The following is an 18,019-nucleotide window of genomic DNA, read 5'->3' on the forward strand; positions in this document are numbered from 1 at the left end:
CACAGGACCTGCCGCGCCAGCAGCCGCAACTCACGGTGGGCGGCGCCGCCAACACGCCGCCCTTTCAGCAGCAGCTGCGAGCACAGCCTCTGCGTGTGCCTCGCTTCTGTCTCCACACAGTGGGCAGGCACGACAAGTAGAGTTAACTGATCTTGGCTGAGGAACACACTCAATTTCCCTTGCCAACTATTCATACCACTCGAACCGAGGAACGAAAATTTCGTAGCAAGGAAGTAAATCTGAAGTGTTGCAAGCAGTGAAATTCCTATGAAGTATAACACTAGAAACGCCTCATGAGCAGATGTGACCAACCGCGACAATTCGCAGAGCTTCGCATGCATTCGTGTGAGAGATCGCACACTGGCTGACGTGCGCCAAAGCAGTCGATGGTGTGGCTGTAGACTCCCTCTGAGCAAACAGCGCTTCTCTGCGAGTACTTTGTCATAGCTACTAAAGACATCGTTCCACAAGTCATGAAGACTAACATTTAGAAGTGAAACTCTGTACCTTATTACTACTTGTAAATTAGAAAATCTCAAAAGGGATAGAGAGAGTACAAGAAAGCTGCCCAGACTGAATGCTAGACTCAGCGTGTGGTCTCGCACTGTACTAATCGTAAAAATCGATGCGTACAACGAAAACACATAACAAAATAGTAAAACCAGTTGTAGGTGTACTAACTTCCCCTCACACGTATTCACAGGACCGATACTGGTCAAGAGAACATTGTCACATGAAACTACCAGCCTAAGCATTTTCTCATACTTCTTTGTATTGTAGAACAAATCTGATGCTATTGAAACGGAGGCCAAAGCTGTTATACTTAACAGGCTGAAAATTGAGATGATGTTTATTACAGAGGATCTTTGCAACACTTTGTAATATAATGCTGCCGAACTGCTTGCAGAAATAAGATGTATGATGATGGCAAGGGTTACGATAACCAAATCTGAACTTAGCCTCTTCACTGCTCCATTTTTTGTATCAATTGTAAATGGCATGAGGCCCACTAACTTGCATATGAAGTGAAATGACTTGATGGCAAAGAAAAGTTTTTTGGTATTTTCTGGTATGAAGGGTGTAGCTTCGTTGGCTGACATCACCTGCAAAATGGAAAACTAGTTTAAAATTTCAGTCATGGTTGGTATCAAAGTGCAAGCTGCACACTTCAGCAACTAATTTATAATTCACTATAATTCGGAATGGAACACATGTAGCAAATATCTTGCTAACACTTTTTCGTGGTTACTTTCCCCACCATGAGTAAGGATAAATTCATTTTGAGAAGCAGTCTATACTTCACAACATTATTAATTTATCAAAACAACTGTTAATATTCTTTTTACTTTCGCCCCAAAGTGTAAAGATAAATTCTTACGCAGGTGTGTATTCATTGTATCAAATCGCATGTGTACCTGGTTTTTACCAAGGCTTTGTATCAAAATGTTGACAAGTGATCCTGACGCTATCCACATATCAACATCCGTTAGTATATTTACTCAAATAGTCAATCAATTGTTCTAGAGTGTATTTAAATTGCATTAGGACTTCCCACCAACCCCCTCAACCAACGACTGACGCCGTATAATCCTCTGTGGTGTCTGACACTCATAGAAGAGCAAGCTGAATTGTAAGGGAATTTGTAGTAAAAATCAACACACAAGGAAGTGAGACAATGAAATACCTACGAATGATGACATATGTGTATGATGTTGTTTGAAACTGTAGGTACTGTGATGCTGAAGACCACAGTGGGTGATTCATTTAAAGAGTAACTTTATATCTTATAGGGATAATCGTATAAAGGGAACAGACAAATAATTGTACATGGCACATGAAAGCGATGAAAAAGTGGGTAAGAGAAGAAATACTATTGTTGATCAACGAAAGGAAATAAAAAAATTTTATGCAGAGATATGAATAAATCATTGTTACTCACTTCGATTTGTAATCAATAGGCAAAATGTAATGTCGACGAAGCATAATTAAATGTTGTCTAGTCAAAATGAAATATAATCGAAACTGATGAACTCTCATCACAATAGGTTGCTTTTACAACTGAAATTTCAGAATTGAAAACTGAATACCAGGGCATCCCTGATGCAATAAGAGAACTAAGATGCTAGCAAACATACATAAAAAACTGTTCACAAGCTAATAACAAAAGTAGATCATTTTATTGCTCAAAAAGAGCTTAAGATAATCGGATAGTTTCACATACAGAAGGAAAATTTCTCACAGGATTTTTCTAAGTGGATATCCCACAAGGACATACAGATTAATTAAAACCTAGATATAGAAGTACCACTTGCAGTTCCAGGTGTTCATATTGTCTGGTTCATAAATTTTTTCAAGGGAGTGTTACCCAGTTCCTATTCAGATCAACAAAAAATAAAATTCACAGCAATTTTTAGCTAAGGGAACCCTGCCTTTTCGGCAGCTGTCAAACATATGAAAAATTCGAGAAAGAATTCTTTAAGAAGTACTGGTCATATTGTATGTGGGAAAGACTCGGCAAAGATCTCTTTAACCCAGAGAAACTCCACAGTAAGCAAGGCAGTCTTCTAAAATATTTCGGAAAGTATTTAAATAGATATTATGATGAACTTATTTCGCTCAGGGATGTGCTACGATTACTCATAGTGAAGTTACATCTCGACATAAGAGAAATGTTACTCCATGTTCTAGAGACAAATTTAGAACAGGTCATGTTCTTACTGGACACTGTTTATTTAATACATGAAGATTCTAAGGTAAACGATAACAATAATATTAACAGTTGTATGGGTCAGTGCACTCTACTGCACACACACAGTTCTATAACTACAGAACACCAAAAGTCCGTTGCATTCACTTTGTGGCACAGCCAGCAGCGACTTCACTGCTTAATGGTCAGCCTATTGACTGGAGTGTTTCGAATTCTAAGAAAAAGACGAAGATCCGATGATAGGTACCATCCTTGATATTTCATTAGTGTAGTAGGTCAGTGGCAATGCAACAACAATAATAATCGATGGGATCACTATGTCGGAAACCTCAGCCAGATACATATAAATGTTACTCGCCAGCAAAGTGGTCTAGTATAAAACTATGCTGTTGAAATGAGCTTCTAAGAACAAAACCCAACAGTAAATATTTTTGAGGTGACAGAATAAACCCACTCAACTACGACCAGTTTACCAAACTATATGTGTGTGCATTATGCGCTCTATAGATGATCATTGGATGGAATGAGGCAAAGAACATAATTCAGTGAACCTGTTGAGGTCTAACGCACACAGACGTCAGAGAAGAGTTATGTATTGACTATATACGCCATGACCAATTTAAAGATATAGTTCGAGTTACCATTCATTCTATTGTGGGAAAAGTTGCCACTGCAGTTGTCTATGACACTTGTGCTACATTGAATGTGATGTGTGAGAGATTATTTTAGTAAAATCAGAGATTTTTCGTGGGTACCTACTTAACAACTGTAAAACTAGACGGCTTTTTGTGGTGAATGGTGTAAGGTCGTGTGGTGTGAAAGGGCCGACACAGATTGAGGTGATTTTAGGAAATAGAGCCATATCTGCCCATTTCTATTTGTATACGGATTAATAGTCGAATGCATTTTTACATATAATTTCTGAGGGAGAGAAATACAAATATAAACTTCACCTAAAGTAGGTACTATATCAGTGTCAATGGCGAAAATATTAATGTAGATATCATAAAAACGAAAGCCAAACACGGTAAATACTGGCAAGGCATCAGAGTTAAGCTTATTGAGGCAAAATGTGCACATATCAGTAGCCAGCCTCCTCATTGTAATTTAGTGAAGAATGACAAAACTCTCCAATGAGGAAGTGGTATTATCTTCAACTGTTAACGACCAATAGCAGACCAGACTAGAAGATTTGTTACTGAAACACGTAGAAGTATTTAATAAGGAGCTTAGTATCACATTTATTAATACTGCATGGAAGAACTAGCACACAAAGTTTATTGCATAATTCATACTCTATCCCATGGAGGAAAAGAAGGTCAGCACCAAAGATATACCATAGATGTCAGATTGGAGAATTATAGAACTATCACTGCCACCTTAATGCAGTTCTTTATTAGCAGTAGATAAAAGCCCAGTGGTAGTGTCTGCCTTGTACTAAAAGCACAAACTCTTGTTCAAATCAATGTTCTGGTTCACACTGTATGAACAACTACAAACATTTTGTGGTGTAAAGTTCGTTACAAGCAGTGGTCTGAGTACTTCATATGGGTAGGTGAGCCACTGAGAAGAATCTACAAAATACTCAGCATTCATGTTTGCAAGAATAAAATATCACTTAAGTGTGTTAACTTTTGGTCTGAATGTAGGCTCAGGTGTCTTTATTACTGCATCAGACACTGAATTAGTTACTGACATACTGGACAAGATAACCTTACATGTAGACAACTTATACATAACAATACCTACCTGGGAAAAGTATATTGATTTGTTAGAAAGGACTTCACAAAACTTTTTAAGTGCGGGAGCCACAGCAGATCTACAGAATTCAATGTCTGGGAGAGACTAAATCAAACTTAATGGCCATGTGACTCCTTCTACAGAATCCATATAAGATAAGTGCAATAACAATTTTTCCACATCCAAGAACTAGGGAACAGTTAAAGACATTGCGAGGATTGTATTCATTTTTAGACATTTTGTGCCTTATCAACTACAAAGCAGTAGAGCATTATTAAGAATATTAAAGAAAAAATCTATCCTAGATTTCGAAAAAAATGAACTTTCAGGATGATTCCAAGACATTCAAAATTGTGCTGGTGAATTTTAAATTTGTACTGCACTGTTATACGGATAAAGATTTCTCTATTGGCGCTAATACCACTTTCTCAGGCTTTGTGGCATATATAATTAAATTTAATTAAGAAAATGGTAAATAGGATCTTCTTATAATATATTTTGCTAAATGTACCTTTCCAAAATGCCAACATGATTATTCTGTAACAGAACTGGGAGTTCTGTCCACTGTCTGGGACTTTAAAACGTTTAATTACTATATTTTTGGTTAACCTTTTCAAGTTATCTGTGATCAATCACTTTGGTTTTCTTATGATGTATAAAATGCTTCATGCACACAAGGCCATTGGTCATTACTCTTACAGGAATACAGTTTTGAAACAGTACATGCCTGTGGAACTGAGTATGTAGTGGCAGGTCACCAAAGTATTTACTAGAGTATTCTGAACTTGCAGAAAACATCTCAGGTTACAGAGTGTTACTGAAGGAAGACAGCAATAACGGACAGTACTTCTTGGACATGTGCAGGAACATGGCAGATTTACCGGCTGCTGACCAGAAGAAAACTGTTAAATTCATTACATCATAGGATGCCCTCCCCTCCTGTACATTTAACCCAACACTATAAAATACATAGTGAAGTAGTTTTGTATAGGCGAAATGTACAGTCTGACACATTTTGTGCTTGTATGTGCATTATTTGTCAGAAGGCTTTGATTTGGTTTGCACATCATGGATGGAGACATTATGGCGAAGAAAAGCGTTTGAGAAATATAAATCTTTACTGTTACTTCCCCAACATGTGGAGGCATGTGGAACACCTTGTAAAACTTGTAGAGTTTGTCAGAAAACAGAACCATCAAACAAATGTTGTCATATGTAACTGCACCCTGTACTACCGACCAAATAATTGCAAACTATGTCTTCTGATATACCCAGAGCTCTGTCTTCAGCTAGTGATGGTGTCATGTACCTCATAACATTTTATGACATATTTTTCAAAATATATCAGATTATATTCCACAAAAGTCTAACACAGCAAGTCTGTTTGTCAAAAGAATTCTATTTGCCTATGTACCAAATATTCGCTAGCCTGTTGACGTACATTCCGATAATGCATCAGATTTCACCAGCAGAAAATGGAGAACATTTTTAAGTTATTCAAAGTTAAGTAATTCTTACGTGAGTTTGACAGCTACATGTCCACTTAATAATACATGTAACAAACAGGCATGTTGGATAGACTGCTGTGAATTATTCGAGCAAGTAATAAACAGTCTGCCACTCTGTACTAGAAAGTAAGTGCAAGCTAAAGTTTTTAGAAGGTATGGGAAGGAACAAGTGGACAGATCCTCTTCCATGACTTCCAAGGGAAGAATGCTCTTCGAAAGATAAAGTAATACAAGTTTTAGTGATACTTTAAAGAACAAGCACATCTGAGGAAAACTTATGATGCTAAAAGGTTAGTTCATGTACATAAATGTCCGGTAGAAGGTTCTATAATTGTGAAAACACATCGAAAATCTTATCTTCTCCACCTTAAGAACCACAAATAGCAATTACTTTACACAGGTCTTAATAAAATAATCGGAATTAATTAGGAATGGAGCAACTTGTTGGTCGATCCTGGAGCCAACAAAATAAAGGGTGTCCGTTCCCATTGTGAAATTAAGAACTATCCACACTGATGAATTATCCTGTTTGAATTTTACAGCCGGCTGGGGTGGCCGAGGGGTTTTAGGCGCTACTGTCTGGCACTGCGCGACCGCTACGGTCGTAGGTTCGAATCCTTCCTCGGGCATGGATGTGTGTGATGTCCTTAGGTTTAAGTAGTTCTAAGTTCTAGCGGACTGATGACCTTAGAAGTTAGGTCCCATAGTGCTCAGAGTCATTTGAACGATTTCTTTTTTTTTGTTGAATTTCACAAATGTTTCTGTTTAGATGAATATTTAGTTGTACGTTACTAATTAACTTAATTAGTGATTACTGGGGAAAATGTTAGTGCTATGTTTGCACAAGGAATTCATATATGATCGGCGGGGTCCACGTCGGCCGTGCTGTTTACAGTTGGACACTTACTGCTTATGGATGACTTAGATGGCTAGTGCACCAAACATATTCGCCACGATAGTTGCGCTTATGAGATTGACTGAATACTGGTCACTGCTGTGTCTCAAAATGCCTAATTGAAATGTTTGTATGTAAATGTTACCTAGCACAGATGCAAATGAAAGATACGTTGGTGTTGGTGTGTAGCTTGTGTGGACTGTTAACTACGACATAGAGAACTGCCTTCAGTACCATCCAGCAGTATCTATGTACAGAATCATGATGTGCACAAGGAATTTCAACTATCTTTCCCAGTTTAGTAAAATTACTTTTAGGTTTTCTTTTTTGAAGAACCTGTACTTCCATTCCCAAAAAGGAGAGACATTTGCCTATAAAACTACGTCCTTTACTGTGTAAACAATTTATTCCATCTATTTTCATACCCTTAAAAAATCAGTTGCGTAAAGTATTTGGTTTATCTGTCTTTCCTTGCGCTTAAAATGAGATCAGAGCTTGGTCTATGAAGGCAATGCTTTACTACTAATAATTAGTTTTATATAACTGTTTCCTTGATATTTAGCTGAACTTTTGAATCTGTATTAATGGCACCTAAAGATATGTGAATGATACTGTTACTAGATATACGTCGACTCTGAACACTGATTTCCTTGTTAGCGGTAAGGTTCACCGTCATAATGTGTGTATATGAGGGCTCAAAAACCTCATGAAGCTATTGAACACGAACGTGATTCAGCAAAAGTGAGTGTTTTTTGTGCTGTTTCCCGAAGTAGGATTTATGGACCCTACTTCTTCTTCTTTTTTTTTTTTTTTTTTAGGAAGAAACCGTAACAGGACAACCATATCTTGCAATGCTACGGAACTGGTTATTACGACAACAATCGAACGCCCCCTGTAGCTGAATGATCAGCGTGACAGAATGTCAGTTCTCTGGTCCCGGGTTCGATTCCCGGCTGGGTCGCGGAATTTTCTCCGTCCAGGGACTGGGTGTTGTGCTGTCCTCATCATAATCCTATCATCCTCATTGACTGCAGGTCACAGAAGTGGCGTCGAATTTAAAAACAGGCACCCGGCGAATGGTCTACCCAACGGGCCGGCCCTAGCCATAGGATTAAATAAATAAAACTCTGACAATTTCATCTATCAGCAAGATGGAGTACCACCGCACTGGCACAACAACGTGCGCAGTTTCCTCAGTGCCAACATGCCTCAACGTGGGATAGGACGTACAGGACCGTGAGACCAGGCTTTACACTCTTGGCCTCCTAGGTCCCCTGACTTAACAGCATGTGATTTCTTCTTGTGGCGATACGTTAAAAAACGTGTTTGCGTTCCTCCCTTACCTCGTGACATTGATGAACTAAAAACCAGATATCAGCTGCTGTAACTTCTGTGACAGAAGCCACCTTACGCTCAGTTTGGGATGAATTCGGCTGTCGGCTAGATGTCGTCCGTGCAGCCAATGGGGGACATATTGAACATTTATGATAGATTTTTTTTTAAACTTGTGCCTTTTCTGCGTAATTTAGTATGCAATTGGTTGGTGTTAAGCACTTCTTCCTAATAAATTATTCTATTTAAAATCAAGTCATTCATTTTGGGACTCCCTGTATATTACATCTATGATATACTAAAAAAATATATTTATTGGAAGAAATGTATAACTTGTGTCCATCTAAATATATATTGGAGCAGTGGGGAAAAATATGAAGTAAATCGGTCAAGAAATTTTTGAAATTTTTGCTAACAAAATTTCCCATTTCCATATTACGTATGTAATACAACTGATCAGCCTGAACACTATGACCACATACCTAATAGCCAGTATGTTCACTTTTAGTACGGATAACAGTGACGACATTTTGTGTCACGAAAGCAATGAAGCGTTGGCAGATCGCTAGAGGGAGTTGACACCACATCTGTGCACACAAACCATCTAATTTCCGTAAATTCTGGGGAGGAGGGCGAAGAGTTATGACGCCACATTCAACCACATCCCAGATGTGTTAAGTCTGGTTCAAGTCTGGAGATATGAGGGCCCAGCACATCAACTGAAACCCGCCACTGCGTTCCTCGAACACTCCATCACATTCCTGGCCTTGTGACGTAGCATATATTGAAAAATGCCACTGAAGTCGGGAAACATGGTCGTCATGAAGAGGTGTATGTAGCCTGCAATCAGTGTACGATACTCCTTCACCGTCACGGTGCGTTGCATGAGCTCCACTGGATCCAAGTATGTTCACGTGAGTGGTCCCCAACCCGCAATGGATCCGCCGCTAGTTTGTCTCCGAAACGTAGTATTGGTGTTCCCCTGCAAGACGACGGATTCGGCCATCCCATCGGCATAGTGAAGAAGGTATCGGGGTTCATCAGATCTTGCGACGCACTCGCACTGTGTAAACGTCTACTGCCGATGTTCGCGTACCAATTTCTGTCGTAGTTGCCGATGTCGGGTGTTACCTTCGTCATATGAATGTGTCGTCGGCTGCGGAAGCCCATCTTTGGGGATGTTCGGTGGACTGTGCGCTCAGACACACTTGTACTCTGGCCAACACGGAAGGCTGATGCTAGTTTCGCCACAGTTGGTGGCCCACTCTACAACATCCGATATCTGTAATGAGGGTTGGCTACCCAACACCACGAACAGCATGGTTGTGGAGATGAAGCAGCGATTAGTATGATAAATCAATTATTCAGAAACAGTTTTAATCCCATTTATTATTGTAATACATCCAACCGGTTTCAACCCGATGTAAGGGTCATCTTCTGGACGTTTACACCATTGGGCGGCTGCTGGTGGCTGCCGTTATGTAGACAGGAGTGTCACCACCAGCAGTCGACCAATGGTGTAAACGTCCAGAAAATGACCCTACGTCAGGATGAAACCGGTTGGCCGTATAATACGATTAAGACTGTTTTTGAATAATTGATCAACACCATGAACTCTGAAATTGGTTTCACCTTGGGTTTGCCACGTGTTGAAAGCACTCATCACAGCACACATCGAACACTCGACGTGCAGTTTCCAAAGTGCCCGAGACGAGCCTCTGGGCCGTCACGACCTGCCCTCGGTCGGACTCAGATAGATCGCACCTCTTCCCCATTCTACACACCGATAGCAGGCTAATAGATACTACATGCATAGTGCGTGTGGTTGACTAACAGTAATTCCTCACAAGGTGACGCTTCTATCGCCTGCACGGTCTATGTTAGGTTAGGTTAGTGGTTTTTAACGTCCCATCGACAACGAGGTCATTAGGGACGGAGCGCAAGCTCGGGTTAGGGAAGGATGGGGAAGGAAATCGGCCGTGCCCTTTCAAAGGAACGGGTTATGTCGATATTAGGACTCTGATCATTATGTTCTCGCTGATGAGTTTGTGTATTCTTTATATACCAAAAAATATGTCCGAACATTTATTAGAGTATCGTCAAAGTTGAAAGTAAATCGGTCAAGAACTTTTAGAGATTTTTGCTAACAACATTTACAACTATAACGGGTGGTCCAGTGATCGTGACGGGGCCAAATATCTCACTAAATAAGCATCAAACGAAAAAACTACACAGAACTAAACTTGTCAGCTTAAAGGGGGAAATCAGATGGTGCTATTATTGGACCGCTTGATGGCGTTGCCACAGGTCAGACGGATATCAACTGCGTTTTTCTTAAATAGGAACCCCCCATTTTCTATTACATATTCGTGTAACACGTAAAGAAATGCGATTGTTTTAGTTGGACCATTTTTTTCACTTTGTGATAGATGGCGCTGTAATAGTCACAAACGTATAAGTATGCGGTATCACGCAACATTCCGCCAGTGCGGACGGTATTTGCTTCGTGATACATTACCCGTGTTAAAATGGACCGTTTACCAATGGCGGATAAGGTCGATATCGTGTTGATATATGGCTATTGCGATCAAAACGCCCAACGGGCGTGTGCTATGTATGCTGCTCGGTATCCTGGGCGACATCATCCAAGTGTCCGGACCGTTCGCCGGATAGTTACGTTATTTAAGGAAACAGGAAGCGTTCAGCCACATGTGAAACGTCATCCACGACCTGCAACAAGTGATGATGCCCAAGTAGGTGTTTTAGCTGCTGTCGCGGCTAATCCGCACATCAGTAGCAGACAAATTCCGCGAGAATCGGGAATCTGAAAAACGTCGGTGTTGAGAATGCTACATCAACATCGATTGCACCCGTACTATATTTCTATGCACCAGGAATTGCACGGTGACGAATTTGAACCTCGTGTACAGTTCTGCCTCAAGGCACAAGAGAAATTACGGGACGATGACACATTTTTTGCACGCGTTCAATTTAGCGACGAAGCGTCATTCACCAACAGTGGTAACGTAAACCGGCATAATATGCACTATTGGTCAACGGGAAATCTACGATGGCTGCGACAAGTGGAACATCAGCGACCTTGGCGGGTTAATGTATGGTGCGCCATTATGGGAGGAAGGATAATTGACCCCCATTTTATCGATAGCAATCTAAGTGGTACAATGTATGCTGATTTCTTCTTATTATTCTACTGATGTTACTACAAGATGTTTCACTGCATGACAGAATGGCGATGTACTTCCAACATGATGGATGTCCGGCACATTGCTCGCGTGCGGTTGAAGCGGTATTGAATATCATATTTCATGACAGGTGGATCGATCGTCGAAGCACCATACGATGGCCTGCACGTTCACCGGATATCACCCCCCTGGATTTATTTCTGTGGGGAAAGTTGAAGGATATTTGGTATCGTGATCCACCGACAACGCCTGACAACATGTGTCAGCGCATTGTCAATGCATGAGCAAACATTACGGAAGGAAGACTACTCGCTGTTGAGAGGAATGTCGTTACACGTATTGCCAAATGCATTGAGATTGACGGACATCATTTTGAGCATTTACTGCATTAATGTGGTATTTACAGGTAATCACGCTATAACATCAAGCGTTCTCAGAAATGACAAGTTCACAAAGGTAAGTGTATCACATTGGAACAACCGAAATAAAACGACTGTGCGGCTGATCGCGGCGGAGGTTCGAGTCTTCTCTCTGGCATGGGTGTGTGTGTTTGTCCTTAGGATAATTAAGGTTAATTAGTGTGTAAGCTTAGGGACTGATGGTTCAAATGGCTCTGAGCACTATGGGACTTAGCTGCTGAGGTCATCAGTCGTCTAGAACTTAGAACTACTTAAACCTAACTAACCTATGGACATCACACACATCCATGCCCGAGGCTGGATTCGAACCTGCGACCGTAGCGGTCGCGCGGTTCTAGACTGTATTACCTCGAACCGCTCGGCCACCCAGCCGGCTAGGGACTGATGACCTTAGCAGTTAAGTACCATAAGATTTCGCACAAATTTGAACATTTTTTTAAAACAAAACGTTCCAACGTACCTACGTTCTGTATTTTAATTTCAAAAACCCGCCTGTTACAAACTTCGTCTACAATTGTGAGCCACATGTTTGTCACTATTACAGCGCCATCTATCACAAAGCGAATGAAGTGAAGTGGGGCACTGATATTGAGAAGGCTACCTACTCTTACAGTGAAAATGTGCTTATTTCATTAGACAAAAAATTACTGGCAACTGGTATATTTAGTGATCTGTTAAACGCATTTGACTGTGTAAATCACAATATCCTTTTAAGTAAATTAGAATATTATGGTGTAACAGGAGATGCTGCAAAATGGTACAAATCTTATATCTCTGGCAGGAAACAAAGGGTGTTGTTAGTAGAGAGACATGTATTAAGCTATCAGGCATCATCCAACAGGGAACTAATTACATGTTGTGTCCCACAAGGCTCCATTTTAGTGCCCTTACTTTTTCTTGTATATATCAATGACCTTTCATCAATAACATTACTAGATGCCAAGTTCGTTTTGTATGACGATGATACAAACATTGCAATAAATAGCAAATCAAGTGTAGTCTTAGAAAGATCGCCTAATAAAATATTTGTGGACATTAGTCACTGGTTCCTAGCCAATTCTTTGTCACTGAAATTTGGAAAATCACATTGCATGCAGTTCAGAACTTGTACGGGCTGTCTCACAAGAATATGCCTAACATACAATGACAAGCAGATAGAAGAAGTGGACAGTGGTAAATTCTTGAGGTTACAGCATGATATAAATTCAACTGGGAGGAACACACCATAGAACTGCTGAAGCATCTTAATCAATCTCTATTTGCAATGCCAATTGTGTCGGACATAGGGGATATAAAAATAAGAAAGCTGACTTACTATACTTACTTTCATTCCATAATGTCATATGGGATTATTTTTTGGGGTAATTTATCAACCCAAGCTAAAGTTTTCTGGGCACAAAAACGTGCAGCAAGAGTTAAATGTTGTGTAGACTCAAGAACATCCTGAAGAAGCCTGTTTAGGGAACTAAGGATACTAACTACTACTTCCCAGTATATTCATTCCTTAATTGCGTTTGTCATTAAAAATATATGCCTTTTTCAAACCAACAGCACAGTTTATGAAATCAATACTAGAAGTAAGAATAATCTTCACAAAGATTTAAAGTCACTTACTCTTGTACAAAAAGGTGTGCATTGCTCAGGAACACACATTTTCAATAACTTTCCAGCAGCCATAAAAAGCTTAACAACCAATGAAATTCAGTTTAAGAGAAGATTAAAGGATTTATTGGTGGCCAATTCCTACTACTCCATTGATAAATTTCTCAGTAGAACCAACTGTATAACTTCTGCACAATTTCAGTGCAGTAATGTGTTCATTGCAAATAAGTGTGTGTGTGTGTGTGTGTGTGTGTGTGTGTGTGTGTGTGTGTGTCTAAGTGCAATCTAACTTCTGCACTATTTCAGTGCAGCAATGTGTTCAGTAAATAAGTATTATAGTAGTTCTATTACATGTTTATTACCTTATAAATAAAAAACTTTCTTTGTTTTAAATTCAGTGCATTAGTGTATGTAAAATGATTGTTTCATATAGTGTTCATTAAAAAAATTACGATCATTCCACTTGGGACCTGTGGACTGGTGCACTGTAAATTTTTCTCATGTATTATTGTTTTTCTGACATGTTCTACATCCTGGAGGACCTCCTCACTACGGATCAATTGGAATGGAAGTAAATCTAACCTAATTTAATGTTTTCCAGAAGGGAGGCCTCTGACGGTCGTCGCTCGCCTCATTTCTTTCTGTCTTCTGTGGACTAGCAAGTTGGAGCAGAGAGTCCGGTCCAGAAGGACTTCGTCACTTTGAGCTGTGACGTCAGCTACCGAGTAGAGACCGATGGGGATTTGTGGCCGTCAACGTCTGGAAAGCCTTCTGGAGGCCAAACCAGTAGGGCCTGGGAGCAGATCGTATTCCGTCATCGTGTGGCCGCGCCACTGCTGCCACTCCCGTCTGTTCCTGTGTCACACTTCCATGGCGCCATTCTTTCTCTCTCTCTCTCTCTCTCTCTTCCGACGGAAGGCCACAGTATTTCTCAGCGCATCTTCACGTACAACGGAAGCGAGGTTGACTTCACTGCTACTCAGCCGACACCCCACCAACTGCACACCAAGTGCTGACCAAAACACTCCACAGCGGTACACTACTGCCAACCTTATCCACACTGCTGCCTGAACGTCGAAGCAACAACTGCTGTATTTTGTAGACAGTAAATGTTTGATATTGTAATACTCTTTCAATTACGTCTCTGTGCGTCAGACAGGCATCTACCTGTACACGCGTCTCTTAGGTGGTCAGCCATCGGCCTCGTTCTGACCTCTACCCGACTTTAATGCACAACCGATCGTATTGTCCCTTCCCAAGGACGTCGAATGTATTGGTAGTCGTCTCATCATACTGCATGATGTTCCATGGTTCTTATCTTCTGAGCCGAACTCTATTAAGTAATGGATAAAGTGCTTACTGATGTAATTAATTAGGGACAGGAGAAAGCGATTATCGACGATGTGTCATAAGTACGGCTGTGCAAGCGTCAAGTGTTTGGATCTCTTCGCTGCATAGTTGGTACGCCGTGAGAGTGCCAACTAAGAAACAAAATATTTTCAAAAAGTTCTTAAACGTCCCAGTAGCCCAGGAGCCGTAAGTATTCCTTGATAAGTTAATTGCTCCTTTGTAAAAATTATAGTTAATAATACGTAGTTCATGAAAATATAGTGTACTGGTGACCATATCTTATGCTTGCAGTCAATCTCTAATAGTCTTTAAATTATTGGCTATAGAAATTACAAAACAGTCACAATTGAAAACAGGCTTCTCGGGTTTGGCTCCGGATCGTATTGTGTAACTCGTACAATATTTCATCGATGCAACTGCTGGACATCATCAGGTGGTAGTAGCTGCTGCTGTCACTGCTGCAAGGCGAAACTGATGAGTCCCGATTTCAGTTGGTAACAGCGGATGATAGGGTTCGAATGAGATGCAGACCTCACGAAGAAATGGACCCAAGCTGTCAACGATAAAATGATGTGGGCTGTGCATACATGGAATAAACCGGCTCGTCGGTCTATGTGAACCAATCACTGACTAGAAATCGTTATGTGTGGCTACTTGGAGATAATTTTCAACCATTCATGGACTTCATTTTCGCAAAAAACTACGGAATTTTTGTGGATGATAGTGTGCCAGTTCATAGTTGTTCGCGATTGGTTTGAAGAACATTCTAGACAATTCGAGTGAACGATTCGTCCACCCAGATGAGCCATCTTGAATCCCATCGAACACTTATATTTTCGAGGGGTTAGTTCGTGCACACAAGCCTGCACCGACAACATTTTCAACATTTTCGCAGTTATGGACGGCTGTACAGACACCATGGCTCAAAATTTTTGCCATGGGCGTCTGATGACTTGTTGAGTTCATACGACGTCGAGTTGCTGTACTACTCCTGGCAAAAGAGGTCTGAAACGATATTAGGAGGTATCCACGACATTCATCAACTCAGTGTATAACGTAAAGATCAACTACTTGCGGCAACTGGCGCTTGGCTATTAACGCAACAAGGATTTGTGGAGTCCACTGGTGAGATGGGCACTGAGGGTTCACGCGTATAAGGCCACAAAAGTACACAACAGCTGACGCAAGGATAAGACTGCTGCCTCCCTTTTAAGGACTCCACTGGTAGAACAGAGTAGTGTGAATAAAATCTTAGTCGTCGTCATATATGGCGTTACTTCTGAAGAGAGGGAAGTCCCAACAGAGGGGCTATGATCCAATGGGGCAGAAATGGTTACTCGTTATCCTAATTCATCTACAATCACCTATCCTCAAGTATTTCCACTACGCTCCAACTTCTCGTCCGCTGAGGTTCGTGAAGACTGGACAGAATTAGATGCAGGTATCACGGACGGGTTTCCAGCAATCTGTTAGAGATCATGTGATCCACTGTAAGGAATTCCAACGACGGAAGCACATGCCACGAATACATCTGGGGCACTGGGGCATTCGGTAACAATCCCACCAACAGTACCCCCATTCAAAGGAATATGAATCTATCTCTTTGGAAGGATCCCGAAAATGACCAACAGGAATTGATGAGTAATAGGCTGCACTGTTTCTTTCATCACATATACTTCTGAAGCTGCACTTCCCTTAGTATTACGTGAAAGAGCTGATCGTCAGGTCCGGCCAAGCGAGGCAGATGGTTCTAACTATACAGATTTTTTATTCCGACTTCCACTAATCTCCATTTGGTGTGAGAGTTAACCACTACATGTTTTAATTAAGTGCTGTGTCCCCTGTGGAATATTTTTATTATATACTATGATCGTAGCAGAACTACCCTCAATTTCGATATATAGGTGAATCTCTTTTTTCCATCCGTCACCATTAATTTCACAAAGAACCTAGTAACGACTGACTGGTCAGGACCATTACTTTTCATATTGTTTGTGTTGTACACATTTTATCACAGCAGATGTGTGTCGGAGGGGGCTGACCTGCATATCGAGAGCGTTCACCCGTTACAGATCAAGGGCACTGTTCAAAAATGGTTCAAATGGCTCTGAGCACTATGGGACTTAACATCTATGGTCATCAGTCCCCTAGAACTTAGAACTACTTAAACCTAACTAACCTAAGGACAGCACACAACACCCAGCCATCACGAGGCAGAGAAAATCCCTGACCCCGCCGGGAATAGAACCCGGGAACCCGGGCATGGGAAGCGAGAACGCTACCGCATGACCACGAGATGCGGGCAAGGGCACTGTTGATTTTAGCCATAGCCCCTATTCGTATACATGCGAATATGTGCAGTTACGTTCGTGTTTACTCTTATTACCGTAATGCAGCGATTAAGAAACAAACGGAGCAGAACAATAAAGCTTCGATAGCATCTGATGAACTTAGCCAATGAGGGCAAAATTAAATTTTCTGAGATGCACATCACAAAGGATATGCTTTTCGCGTAGTCGCCTTTCTAAATTATTTCAGAATATAACCTGTGATATCATTACTGTCTTTCGAACGAGAGAGCGATAGAGCCCCCAAGTTTGCCGAGAGCGCTAACGCACTGCTTCCTGGACTGCTGCGAATCTGCCCGGCGGACTAACGATGGGGGCCGGTGTGTCTGTTTTCCACATCCCTCTAGGTGAATACCGAATACCGGGCTGGTCCCCACGTTCCGCCTCAGTTCCACTCTTCGCAGACATTTGAAACACGTTCGCACTATTTCACGATTTACACTAGACACAGACATTTGAGGTACACCGATTCCGTCTTGGGGGGTATGGGGTGGCAGCAGAAAGGGCATCCAGCCATATATAAAACTAACACTGCCAAATCCGCTGTAACCACACCGACCCTGCGATCGCTGCGGGACTATGGCGTAAGCGAAAGAAAGAACGAGAGAGCGAAAGGCTGAGATCAGCACTGTAACAGATTTCGCCAACCGCAAGGAGAGCACTTTATAACATTCTACAGGATTACTACACAAGTAAAACCATCCTGCAGTGCTACCCCTTTCCCTCAGTTTTAAACTATCGCGATCATGTATGCTAATGAAAACTAATCAGAGTGTAAATCGTCATTTCAAAGGTTGTGTATTGAGAGGATGTAAAGTTGTTCCAACGGGAATCGAACCAAATATATTGTAACTGGAAAGTAGAAGGAGTGGTTATGCAAAATAAATACTGTCACCAGCCTAATTAGGCAAGGTG

This window comes from Schistocerca serialis, chromosome 5 (assembly GCF_023864345.2).
Source record: "Schistocerca serialis cubense isolate TAMUIC-IGC-003099 chromosome 5, iqSchSeri2.2, whole genome shotgun sequence".
NCBI classification, from domain to species: domain Eukaryota; kingdom Metazoa; phylum Arthropoda; class Insecta; order Orthoptera; family Acrididae; genus Schistocerca; species Schistocerca serialis.